The sequence below is a fragment of the Rana temporaria genome, chromosome 10, assembly GCF_905171775.1.
Source record: "Rana temporaria chromosome 10, aRanTem1.1, whole genome shotgun sequence".
NCBI classification, from domain to species: domain Eukaryota; kingdom Metazoa; phylum Chordata; class Amphibia; order Anura; family Ranidae; genus Rana; species Rana temporaria.
The window spans coordinates 50,869,417-50,882,735 of NC_053498.1; the positions used below are offsets into that span (position 1 = coordinate 50,869,417).

The 13,319-nt window shown below is 46.9% G+C and overlaps 1 protein-coding gene across 1 annotated transcript in view; it reads left to right on the plus strand.

The window, feature by feature from the left end:
- The first annotated feature begins 608 nt into the window (after nt 1-608).
- The window catches only part of LOC120916562 (U1 small nuclear ribonucleoprotein 70 kDa), a 44,147-nt gene continuing 31,436 nt past the window's right edge, over nt 609-13,319 (plus strand). The window contains exon 1 of the mRNA XM_040327610.1: nt 609-753. The gene's annotated coding sequence lies outside the window, so the exon portion shown is untranslated. The remainder of the gene's footprint in view (nt 754-13,319) is intronic.

A 13,319-nucleotide genomic window follows, 5' to 3' on the forward strand; every position in this document is an offset into this window, starting at 1 on the left:
GCGGGACAAAACGCTGCAATTTGACGCTGCAAATTGTGGTAACATACGCCACGTTCAGGTGTGAATGCAGCCTAATAATACACTGTTCATGTTTATATATGACGTTGTGTTAAAATAAAAGTGTGTGCACTGAAGGACTCGGAGGAATGGCTAGTGGGTGGGACCTGGGGAACGTTGGTGGTCAAGCTCAGGGGACGTTTTATTCTGAAATTCTGTATAAAATTCAGCTGCTGTAGATCAGTTTTAAGCCCCGAACCCCATACCGGCATATTGTAAGCACTTGAAAGTTGTTCCTGGTTTCAGAAATGGCCGAATGCAGCCTGGCAGTACACGAGGGACCTTCCTGACAAAGAAATAGATGGGGTTCACTCGAAGATACAACGGCTTTTTGGTTGTAGTCATACATTTCACCGTATAGGTCTACTGTACACTCGTTTGCGTTGCGGGACTCGAATATACGCGAATACAACAGTACAATAGACAGAATTCTTTTAACAATTGTCCCTCATGCGAACTTTTTTTTTCCACAGCTTAGTATCGTTACGCGCTGCAGAACACAGAGAGAAGGACCCATTCATAGTCCCGGAAGTGGGCGTGGCTTGATTGTAGCATGTGGCTGTTTTGTTAGGCGGATGAATCCTTCCGCATGACACGGTGAGTTCCGCTGAGTCGCTGTGCGGCCTAGTTCGACTGCAAGACGGGAGACAGAACGGGAGTGCTGAGGAGAGCGGCGACGTAATCGGGCACTGCCTGGTAAGTACCGGGAAACGAGCGGAACGTGGCCGCGGTGCCATAGCGAGGAAGTGGTGGCGGGTTATGTAGGCCTGAGCAGTAAATGAAATGGAAGGCGGGAACGTGCTAAATATAAAAGCACTCGACGTTGCCGCTGCCACGGTGTTGTTTATGGCTTATTTTTCTCATTCGAGGCAGCCGGTCCCTCCCTACGTTTTGGTATTGCGGTGCTAGTAGGCTGTGTGCTGATATCTGCAGGCTGGGAGTCAGGTCGTACTGGGGTGGCGGGCTATCTGTAAATGGCGCTTCCTACGGGAGGCGATGTTTGTCCTTTCATGTCTAGAAATGTACCTGGACAGCCAAGTAAGGTCTGGGAAAGAAACGGAGATTTGTACGGCCCACGTGACTTATGGCTTTGTCTGCATCCGATATCATGGTGTACGGCTCGGGTCTTGGGGGGGGGGGCGCTAATGCAGATAGGAAGTCATAGGATGTACACGTGTTAGAGGAGGCGAGTTTGTGCAGTAAAGCCGCTTGGAATATCCTGTGATATGAGCTGCAAGGCCTGGCTCACACCAGTGCCATTTCACATGGCTTGATTCGCACAGGACAATAGAAATGACCTTTTCAGTGGCGCCTATTCGCATCAATGCAGTATAGCACGTTTTTGGAAAAGCTACCTGCGCTACATTGGTGCGGTTGTAGTGCGATTTTGATTCGTTTAGATGTCAATAGAAATGCACCAAAACGCATGTGATGTCTGTTTTTGTCAGTTGTGTATAAAATCCAATCTCCTACAAAGAAATGCACAAAAAAGCTCTATTGTGAAGACAGGCTAAGTCCTCATCACACGTTGTGCATCTGTAATCATGGGCAGAATCCCCAAGATTCTGCCGGTGATTCCAGATTGCGCAAAAATTGCAGCACAGCGCCGTGTTTGAGTGTTCCAAACGTGGTTCGTAAATTTGTGTTTATGCTGAAAAAGCTGGCGATGCTTCATGCCCAAAAACATACAGGAGCTTCTTTGTTGCATTGGGCAGCCCATTCTAGTGAAAGGAAATGCACAAAAAAGTGTGGGAGTGCATGTGTTTTGCGAAGTGAAGTGTGAATGGGGCCTTAAAGTGACCGTAAGCTTTGGATTAAGGAAATCTAAGTATTGATAAAAATGTTCTTTAGCAAGGATTCCACATTTAATTATGCTACAAAATTTAGTGTGCACCTTAAATTGCCTGCAACATTGTTCCGTCTTGCTAGGGGCTGCCATTTTGTTCCAGCCAAGCACCCCTGAGCAATAGTAAATCTTTAGGCCGCCGGCAGATTGGCCTCTACAAATTCAGTAAAGTGCCTAAAAATGGAAAGCAAATGAGCATGTGCAGAGCAGAATGAGACAGTGGTTTACAACATTTTAAATAGTATAGATGTTTTACGTAGTTATACATGCTAAAGGGGCCAGCCTGAATTGGTAATTTCTCCTGCTGTGTATCACCTCCATGCCCTTTTCACTTATTTTCTGGATCCTACTTACTGTTGGTGGCTACACTTGTTCTCCATGGTTCCATTGTATGTAGGAAAGTATCCATCCTTTTGCTCACTCTGAAGTTGGGATAGGTTATGACAAATTTGCTTGGAATCTAGGAGCCAGATAAAGTTAGGAACCAGAAAACGTGCCCGTCCCGACGAGCGAACGCATACGTGAGTAGCACCCGCATATGTAAACAAAACGGTATTCAAACCACACATGAGGTATCGCCACGATCGTAAGAGCAATAATTCTAGCTTTAGACCTTCTCTGTAACTCAAAACATGCAACCTGTAGTTTTTTTTTTTTTTTTTTTTTTAAACGTCGCCTATGGAGATTTTAAAGCGGGGGTTCACCCTAAAAAAAAAATTCTAACATTACAATGAGCTGACCTGTGACACTGACATTATGCTGTTTTTTTTTCCCCGTACATACCGTTTTATCTGTATTTTCTCCCTGGATTCCCCGCGGGAGTGGGTGTTCCTATTCACAGGGTAAGTGATTGACGTTCTTCCACATACAGCGCGTCACGAGTTGCCGAAAGAAGCCAAAACGTCGGTGCGCAGGCGCCGTATAGAGCCGACCCGACGTTCGGTTTCTTTCGGCAACTCGTGACGCACTGTATGCGCCAGGCGGAAGAACGTCAATCACTTACCCTGTGAATAGGAACGCCCACTCCCGCGGGAAATCCGGGGAGAAAATACAGATAAAACGGTATGTACGAAAAAAAGAAAAAAAACACCAGCATAATGTCCGTCAGGTCAGCTCATTGTAATGTTAGAATTTTTTTTTGGGTGAACCCCCGCTTTAAAGGGTAAAAGTTTGTCGCCATTCCACGAGCGGCCGCAATTTTGAAGCGAGACATGTTGGGTATCAATTTACTTGGCGTAACATCTTTCACAATAAAAAAAATTAGGATAACTTTACTGTTGTCTTATTTTTTTAATAAAAAAAATTGTTTTTTTCCCCAAAAAAGTGCGCTTGTAAGACATATTACATTTTTTTTTTTTTGGGGGGGGTTCTATTTAGAGGGAAGGAGATGGCAGTGAAAATATTGAAAGTTTACACATTAGAAAGCTGTTTAACGGACACCACCAGATGGCGCCAGGTCACAGCTCACAGAAGGAAGCGCTTGGGACTTCACAAAGCCGCAGCCTCAATTACCGACCATTGCGGGCCTGCCGTGATCGCGCGGTGGGGGCGCATGGAGACACAGGATCCTGTGCCTCTGTGCTCCCCCGCACGATCGCGGCGGCCGGTAATTGAGGCCGCGGCTTTGGTATTTGATCACCTCTGCGGTTTTTATTTTTTGCGCTATAAACAAAAATAGAGCAACAATTTGGAAAAAAATTCAATATTTTTTACTTGTTGCTATAATAAATATCCCCCAACAGGGGTTGACAAATTTGTTCAGAATCTAGGAGCCAGCTAAAAAAGTTAGGAGCCAGAAAATGCACCCCGTCCCGACGAGCTTGCGCGCAGAAGCGAACACATACGTGAGCAGCGCCCGCATATGTAAACGGTGTTCAAACGCAATTTTGAAGCGTGACATGTTGGGTATGAATTTACTCGGCGTAACATTATCTTTCATAATATTTAAAAAAATGAGGATAACTTTACTGTTGTCTTATTTTTTTTAATTAAAAAAAGTGTATTTTTTTCCCAAAAAAGTGCGCTTGTAAGACCGCTGCGCAAATACGGCGTGACAGAAAGTGTTGCAACGATCGCCATTTTATTCTCCAGGGTGTTAGGATAAAAAATATATATAATGTTTGGGGGATCTAATTATAGGGAAGAAGATGGCAGTGAAAAATTACATTAGAATTGCTGTTTAACTTGTAATGCTTAACTTGTAATTCCAACGGCCACCACCAGATGGCATCAGCTCACATCTGGTGGTAAGAACTTGTAATACCAACGGCTCACCACCAGATGGCACCAGCTCACAAAAAAAAAGCCAAGCCAAGTCGCCAGGACACTATTTCTAGTCGCCATGGCGACCTGGCGCCCGGGATTTGTCGATCCCTGTCCCCCAAAAATATATAAAAAAAACGTTTTTTTCCCCTCAGTTTAGGCCGATACGTATTCTTCTACCTATTTTTGGTTAAAAAAATTGCAATAAGCATTTATTTTTATTTTTTTTCGTGACTGTGACATTATGGCGGACACTTCGGACAATTTTGACACATTTTTGGGACCATTGTCATTTTCACAGCAAAAAATGCATTTAAAATGCATTTAAAATACATTGTTATTGTGAAAATGACAATTGCAGTTTGGGAGATAACCACAGGGGGCGCTGATGGGGGTTATGTGTGACCTTAAGTGGGTTTACAACGGTAGGGGGGTGTGACGTCATCAATTGTGTCCCCCTATAAAAGGGATAACACGATCAATGACGCCGCCACAGTGAAGAACGGGGAAGCTGTCCCTATTCTTCAGCTCCGGGGACCGATCGCGGGACTCCAGCGGCGATCGGGTCTGCGAGTCCCGCGGCTGAGGTCATGGAGCTTCGGACTGGGTCGCGGGTGTGCCCCCTCGGCTGGCTATTACACAATCACGTACAGGTACGTGATTGTGCCATTCTGCTGACGTATTTCGGCGTTAGGCGGTCCTTAAGTGGTTAAATAAAATTTTTGTATTTTGTGCAAGAAAATTACTTTGAAGTACTGTACTTTGAAGCCAAACTACAGTACTTAAAAATATGACGTATTTTCCTTGTTGACAAGTGGTTAAAGTGTTACTAAACCCACAACAGTAAAATCATTCTGTATATGCAGTAAAGCATGCCTGTTATTAGGGTTGCAAATGCTCTCATGCTTGACCCGATATCCGGCAGAAGGCCAGTAGACTCGGTGTAGTGGGAGAGACGGGCAGCCTTAGAGATCGGTGCGGTGATGGGGGCAGTTACAAGCACCGATCTACCTGTATAACTTTTCTGACAGCCGCTTAAAGCGGAGCTCCACCCAAAAATGGAGCTTCTGCTTTTCGGAACCCCTCCCCCCCCCCTCCAGGGGTCACATTTGGCACCTTTCACGGGGGAGGGGGGGTATTTGCACCCACTTCTGGGAATATGGGATTGCGGCAGACACGCTTCTACCTGCAGCCCCCGCTGTCTTATGGGAAACACACTGTTCCCAGGAGAGAGTGGGGACCAGTGACGGCACGGCGTGCTACCCGTGCATGGCGCAGTAGGGAACCGGGCAGTGAAGCCGCAACGCTTCACTTCCCGATTCCCTAACCGAGGATGGCGGTGGGTGCAGCCGAGGGATGAGTGATCCCTCGGCTAACGACATTGTGGGTGTGCTGGACAGGTAAGTGTCCATTTTGTTTTAAAAGTCAGCTGCAGTATTTGTAGCTGCTGGCTTCTAAAATATATTTGGTGAAACATCCGCTTTAAACTGTTTTTAGGATGCTTCAGTTTTTTGAATGAACAAGAGCCTCTGTCTTCTGGCCATGCATCTGCAGTGCTGCTGATAAAGGGACTGGAGGATCTGTGTCCTCGGTTCCTTTCTCAAAGGGGAGATTCAGGTTTTTTTTAGACCCCCTGATATCTCACCAAAAATTGTAATATTTAAAAGTAAAATTGTAAAAATAATAAATAAAATAAACCACTGACAAGTTCCACTCCCAACCCCCCCCCCCCCCCATAAAAAAAGCATTGTTATAAAATAAAATTGTAAAAGAATGCTGAGTCACATGACATTAAAAGTATCGTAAATATATTATTGACGAGTACTTGTCTTAGTGGCATCAGTGCGACCCTACCCGCTATTACTCGCTGTGGAACCTAAGGGGTTAAGTCTCTGCAATATGTAAAAAAAAAAATATATATATATATTCTACTGACTCAAACAGGTCCAGATAAGACAGATTTCTCAGTTTGTGTGTATTGCTAGTGTTTTTTCTCTAGTCGTCTTCCAGGACAGCCTCTTGAGACCTTGGGCTCCTCCCTCCGGGACAGGAAACACGTACACCCTTTTCTTTAAAGGGCAGTCCTCCAGGTCTCCTCCTCAGTTATTTGTGTTTCCTGCCAGAAGGGAAGGAGCACGTCAAGGGACTAGAAAATGCTGGACTTCCCTCTCTGCCTTGGTACCCCTCTGTTCCTGGTCGGAAGAGGAGGTCACCAAGTTCCTGCTGCTGTCCTTACGCTCGGGGAGAGCGGGGACCCTTGGGGCTTAAAATCCTCCCCCCTATCCCCAGTACCTGGCCTCAGGCGTGGATTTCCACAGCAGGGGACTCAGCATGGCGGCGGTGAGTGACGCTGGCTTAGCCATGCCGCCCGGCACTTACTTCCTCTTCCGGAGCGGCGCTGAGGGGCGGGGCGGATTCGTTCCTCGGGCGGAAGTGCGTCAGAGGAACGAGTCATCAAGGGGCGCTGACGGATGTGGTCCCGTCCGTCAACAGGCGCAGCAGAGGAACGTAGGCTCCGGAGCGGCGTGTTTCACGGCAGCAGCGCTGTTTACAACACGGGGACTGATGGAGGAAGCGAGGGCTACAGACTCCGGGTCCACCGGCTCCGGCATCTCCCAGGTAAGGGGGCGAGGCCGTTCTGCCTTACTCTGGGGGATTAGGTCTGGAAACAGACCACTATCACTTCTCCCTCCCTGGGTGGGGAACTTGGTGGAGGGACTCCCCCGCACTTATTTTCTGACCTATCTCACAGTGGTGTGTGGTCATAGGGGCTGTTTTCTGACGATTATGCTTGGCTATGTGTTTGCTTGCAGGTCAAAGCTCAGGACAAGACAGCAGTCCAGGCCCCAAAAAGAAAGTGTGCTGTGTGTGGGGAGAAGTTAGGCTCTAGCTGGAAAAAGCCTCTATGTGCTGAGTGCATCGCCAGTTTAGTTAAAGACGACTCCACTGCGGAATGTCATAAAGTTTTGACATCTGTCAGGGACGAATTGGCATCCACCTTCAGCTCCTTTAGGGGGATGATGGATAGGGTGCAAATGCCATCCCCAATTTATAAAGCCTCTAGTGCACCATCCTTGGTGGCCACTCCCGGAGTGTTTGAGCAGGAGGAAGAGGAGGCTGGTGGGTCCACACGGTCCCAAGCCTCTTCCCAGATGGACTCAGCATCGGGCTCAGAGGTAGAGGAAGATTCCTCCAGGGGGACAAGATACAAGTTATCTCTAGAGGACGTAGGAGAATTGCTTAATGCTATCTACGAAACCTTAGAGATTCGAGAGGAACCGGTCCAGCTATCAAAGCACGACCAGTTATACCAAGGGTGCAGTGCTCAAAAGACCAAGGTCTTCCCTGTCCACAAGTCGCTAATAGAAGCTATCTTGCAGGAGTGGGAGCAGCCTGAAAAAAGGCCCTTTTTTGCGGGGAATTTAAAGGAGATTCCCTTTTGAGGATAATGCATCACAGCCCTGGAACAAAAACCCCAAGCTTGATGCACCCCTAGCCAAGGTCTCTAAAAGAACCGACCTGGCCTTTGACGACCTTGGATGTCTTAAGGATCCCATGGACAAAAGGGGTGAAATACTACTCAAAAGAGCATGGGATGCCTCCACCATTGCACTAAAACCTGCTCTGGCAGCTACGTGCGTGGCTAGAAATCTAGAATGTTGGCTCAATCAGCTTCAAGCCCACATTACAGCGGGTACTTCTAGGCAACAGATTCTGAAATCTTTCCCGTTGCTTATGAAAGCTGTAGGCTTTCTAGCTGATGCTTCTTCTGAATCAGTGAAGCTGGCAGCTAGATCAGCTGCCCTGGTTAATGCGGCCAGAAGGTCAGTCTGGTTAAAGACGTGGACCGGAGATGCAGCGTCAAAACTAAAACTCTGCGGCTTGCCTTTTTCGGGGGACCATTTGTTTGGTCCAGGCCTCCAAGAGGCTCTGGAAAGGACGCAGGATAAAAAGAAAGCTTTTCCCGAGAGAAAGAAAAAAGATGGGAATAGAAAGTTTTTTCGAGGGTTCAAGCAGAACCAAAAAGACGATAACCGTCCTAAAAAACACGGGGCTAACCAGAAAGGACGAGGTCGAGGGGGTATCTTGTTCAACCCTCCTCAGGCTACCCCCAAAACCCAGTGACATTCAGGTCCCCGTGGGAGGAAGACTGGGGGAGTTCCTCCTGCAATGGACAAAGTCTACAGTCAGTCCGTTTGTTTTGGATATAATAAAAAACGGTTACAGACTAGAATTCCTGTCCCCTCCCCCTCCATTACTTCTAATCACACAACTACCAAAAGATCGGGAGAAAGCGGAAGCCTTGAGCCTCCTCATAGGAGACTTATTAGACCAGAGAGTCTTGGTGGAGGTTCCCCTAGCGGAAAAGGGTCTAGGAGTGTATTCACACGTGTTCGTGGTGAAAAAACCCTCAGGAAAATACAGACTGATATTGAATTTGCGCCCCCTGAACAAGTTTGTCAGGTACAAGCGCTTCAGAATGGAGTAAATTTTTTCAGTGACCAATCTTATCTTTCCAAATTGCTTTATGGCCACGGTGGATCTGAGGGATGCATACCTGCATATCCCAATTCGCCCGGAAAGTCAGAAATTTCTGAGGTTGGCAGTGAAGATGGGGACGACAATCAAACACTTCCAGTTCAGGGCTCTCCCCTTTTGGACTGTCGTCCTCCCCAAGAATCTTCACCAAAGTGCTGGCAGAAGCCTTGGCGCACCTGAGAACACGGAATATCACAGTAATTCCATACTTGGACGACCTCTTATTCTTAGCCCCATCAGGTTCCCAACTAGAGAGCGACCTAAGGGTGGCCCTGTCCTTCCTGAACTCCTTAGGGTGGTTGGTCAACAAGGACAAATCACAACTGGTACCTTCCCAAGAAGTCATGTATTTGGGATACAGAATTTCCTCAGTGGAAAGAAAGACCTTTCTCCCACTGGAAAAATTCCACAAATTGGAACAAGCAATTGCACAGCTTCAAACAAATTTAGAAGCCAGTATCAGGGAGGTGATGAGGGTCTTGGGACTCATGTCAGCATGTTTCCCAGCGGTGCCCTGGGCCCGGTTCCACCTACGCCCCCTACAGGGGCTTATGCTCAAACATTGGAATGGCAGGAAGGAAGGGTTGGACCTTCCAATGCCTATCCCAGACAGAATCAAAAGAGATCTGTGGTGGTGGCGGTCCAAAAAGAACCTAGTGGGAGGGCTCTCGTGGCAACCTCCAACTGCCCTGGTGCTGGCCACCGACGCCAGCGGAAAGGGTTGGGGAGCCCACTTAGAGGAGACTTGGACCCAGGGACAATGGTCCTCTTCAGAAGTCCTAAAGTCATCAAACCAAAGGGAGCTGTTGGCCGTCCTAAGAGCCATACAGACTTTGGGGAGTCGCCTAGTAGGACAACACCTACAAGTAAGAACAGACAATGCGTCTACGGTAGCCTACCTAAACAAACAAGGGGGCACAAGAAGTCCAGCCCTTCAGGCCACGGCGACACAAATTCTAAGCTGGGCAGAGAAGAATTTGATATACCTTTCGGCAGTCCACTTGAAGGGATCTCTAAACACCCTGGCCGACTTTCTCAGCAGACAGTCGATAAATCAGGACGAGTGGTGTCTGAACCAGGTTGTGTTCGAGCAAATAGTGTCTCTCTGGGGATTACCAGAAGTGGACCTATTCGCTGCAGAAGGGAACAAGAAAGTTCCAGTGTTCTTCTCTATCCACCATCAGGACAGGTCGAAGGGTATAGATGCCTTCGCCCATCCCTGGCATTTCAACCTAGCATATGCCTTTCCCCCAGTGAGATTAATTCCCAGGGTAATTCAGAAGTTTATCAGGGAATGCACGGACCTAATTCTGGTCACGCCGTTTTGGCCGAAGCGGCCTTGGTTCACCAGCCTAAAGAAACTGGCTCTATATCCACCTTGGTCACTTCCGGAGAGAGAGGACCTACTATCCATAGGTCCGGTTCTTCACCCTCGGATAAAGAGCATGAAATTAACTGTTTGGTTTCTGAGGAACAACTTTTAAAAGCCCGTGGTTTTTCAGATAGGGTAGTGAAAACCCTGCTGGAATGTCGCAAGCCAGTGACAAGGGCTATCTACTCCAAGATCTGGAAAAAGTTCAATTCCTGGAGGTTGGAGCAAGGGTCTTTCCAAACTAATATTCCAGCAGTGCTGGATTTTCTGCAAGCTGGGGTAGAACTGGGCTTATCCATAAGCACCCTCAAGGTACAGGCTGCGGCCTTAAGCATTTTTCTGGAGACTCCCCTTCAGCAAGATCGCTTTGTTAGGAACTTTTTCAAAAGCCTGGCAAGATCCAAGCCCGTTAGGGTTAAAGCATGTCCTACATGGGATCTCTCACTGGTACTAAAAGCTCTTACCAACAAACCTTTTGAGCCGCTGGAGGAATCTTCTCTGAAGCACGTTGAAGACAGCATTCCTAGTCGCCATAACCTCGGCTAGGAGGGTTAGTGACCTTCAGGCCCTCTCTATTAGAGAGCCCTTCCTGAAGGTTTTAGATGATAGGGTCATTCTTAGGACGGACCCAAATTATTTGCCAAAAGTGGCATCGACATTCCACAGAACTCAGGATATTATCCTACCAACTCTGCATTCCTCGTCAGAGAATGGTGAGGGGGAATTGTCGTCCTTACTGGACGTTAAAAGAAATATTTTATTTTATTTAGAGGCCACTAAGCAGTTTAGACTTAGTGATTCCCTTTTTGTTAATTTTTCTGGTACCCGTAAAGGTTACGGGACGTCTAAATCCTCTATAGCCAGATGGCTAAGGATGTTAATTACTGAGGCTTATCAGATAGGGGGTAAAGAACCACCAATTGTCAAAGCACACTCTACCCGGGCAGTTGCAGTTTCTTGGGCAGAGAGAGCCGGAGCTTCCCCGGAAGAGATCTGTAAGGCGGCAGCCTGGACATCCTATTCAACCTTTGCAAGGCATTATCGGTTGGACCTTATGTCAGATAAAGATCAGGCCTTCGGACGAAGGGTCCTAAAGACAGTGGTCCCACCCTAAAAAAGAGTAAGTTTCTTGCTTATCATCTCAAGAGGCTGTCCTGGAAGACGACTAGAGAAAAACCGGAGTTAGGCTTACCGGTAACTCTGTTTCTAGGAGTCTTCCAGGACAGCCGGAGTTTTTCCCACCCGGTGTCAATCTAGGAACTGGTAGTGTGGTAATGATCTAACGATGTGTAGATTGTGTCTTTCAGAGTCTTCTGTTATTTCTCGGGCAAACTGAGGAGGAGACCTGGAGGACTGCCCTTTAAAGAAAAGGGTGTACGTGTTTCCTGTCCCGGAGGGAGGAGCCCAAGGTCTCAAGAGGCTGTCCTGGAAGACTCCTAGAAACAGAGTTACCGGTAAGCCTAACTCCGGTTTTTTTCCCCCCCTTGGGAGAGTTCATGTGATTGGCCCTGTGCTAATCGACAGTCAGAAGGTCATGGGTCCTGCATCCTGATAAAACAGCCAGTTTAGTATGAAAACTCCTACAAGCTTTAAAGTGTGTGTTTTTATATATATATATATATATATATATATATTCTCATTCTAAGCATTAAAGTGGTTGTAAACCCACATTTTTTACTTTTTCCTACAGGTAAGCCTATAATAAGGCTTACCTGTAGGTTTAAAGAATATCTCCTAAACCTGTACGGTTTAGGAGATATTCCCCTCGCAATGCGCCGCTGATTGCAGCGGCGCATGCGCAGGGGGATCCTCGACTGAAGGGCCGGCCCAGCCAATCACAGCGCTGGAGCGGCGATACCCGGAAGACATGCTCGGCGTGGACCAGGTAAGTTCCCTACCTCGTTCCGAGGTAAGTATTTCATAATGAGCTAATATGCGGTGGCTTTTGCCTTGCAGTGTTAAAAAAAAAAAAAGAAAAAAAATGTATATGCAGGTTTACAACCGCTTTAAAATAAAAAGCCTCCTGTGTGCAGCAGGCTCCCCAGCACCCCTAATATTTATCTGAGCCCCATCTCTGACCAGCTATGTTCATGAGTCCTGTCAATCAGTCATCCATTCAGGAGAGGGGGCGGGGCCGAATGGCAGCTCCATGTCTGAATGTACACAGAGCTGCTGCATTGCTGTGGGGGCACTCGACAGGAGGGAAGGGGCCAGAAGCGGTGAAGAAAATGATCCAGGCTGCTCTATGCACAGAGCAGGTAAGTATAACATTTACTTATATTTTTTTACAATCACTTTTACCAGGCACTGATTGAAGTCACAATACTGCTATATACTGCCTATGAGAAAAGTTATTTAGCAGTTTATAGCCACTAAAATTGTTGCATTTCCATGTTCTGTGTACTGTGGGAGACCAGAAATGGTGTAAGCCACACTATAACATGGTAGAAAGCTCTATATCAGGGATATTCAATTACCGGACCTCCAGCTGTTGCAGAACTACAAGTCCCATGAGGCATAGCAAGACTGACAGCCACAAGCATGTGACACCCAGAGCCGGAGGCATGATGGGACTTGTAGTTTTGCAACAGCTGGAGGTCCGCTAATTGCATATCCCTGCTCTATATGGTTAACGAGAAGAATATTTCGAAAGAAAGACCAGAGAGGCCACTAAAGGAAGCACCAAAAGTCTGCAGAAAAGGTAATCAATGGTGGTTAAAGTTGGGCCAGGCATCAAGTATGTTATGGGGGGAAATCTAGCCTATCCACTCTAAAAATAACTTTAGACTACATTGATGCAGGCGATTTGAATTGCAGCAAAACGTGGAATGTGTTTGCGATGCCATTTTTTTCTCAATGGCACCCTAAATGCCGCGATTGTTGTGCAAACAAAATCGGAGGACGCGTACCACTCAAAAGAAGTTCCATCACATGTCTTGCGATTTTGTGTGCGCAAAATTTGCTGCAATATTGTGTTCCATAGCGGTTTGCTGCGATTCTGGAATCGCATGCTGACTCGTGGCAATTCTGCATATTTAAATTGCCTATATGTGAATGGAGCCTTAGAACATTTTGTTGGGCTGTCCAATGACAAGTGGATCTTTAAAGTGGTTGTAAACTCTACAACCACTTTTACCTACAGGTAAGCCTATATTAAGGCTTACCTGTAGGTGCTGGAAAGATCTCCTAAACCTCCACGGTTTAGGAGATATTTCCAATAAAGCTTGTCTTTGGTGCATGCAC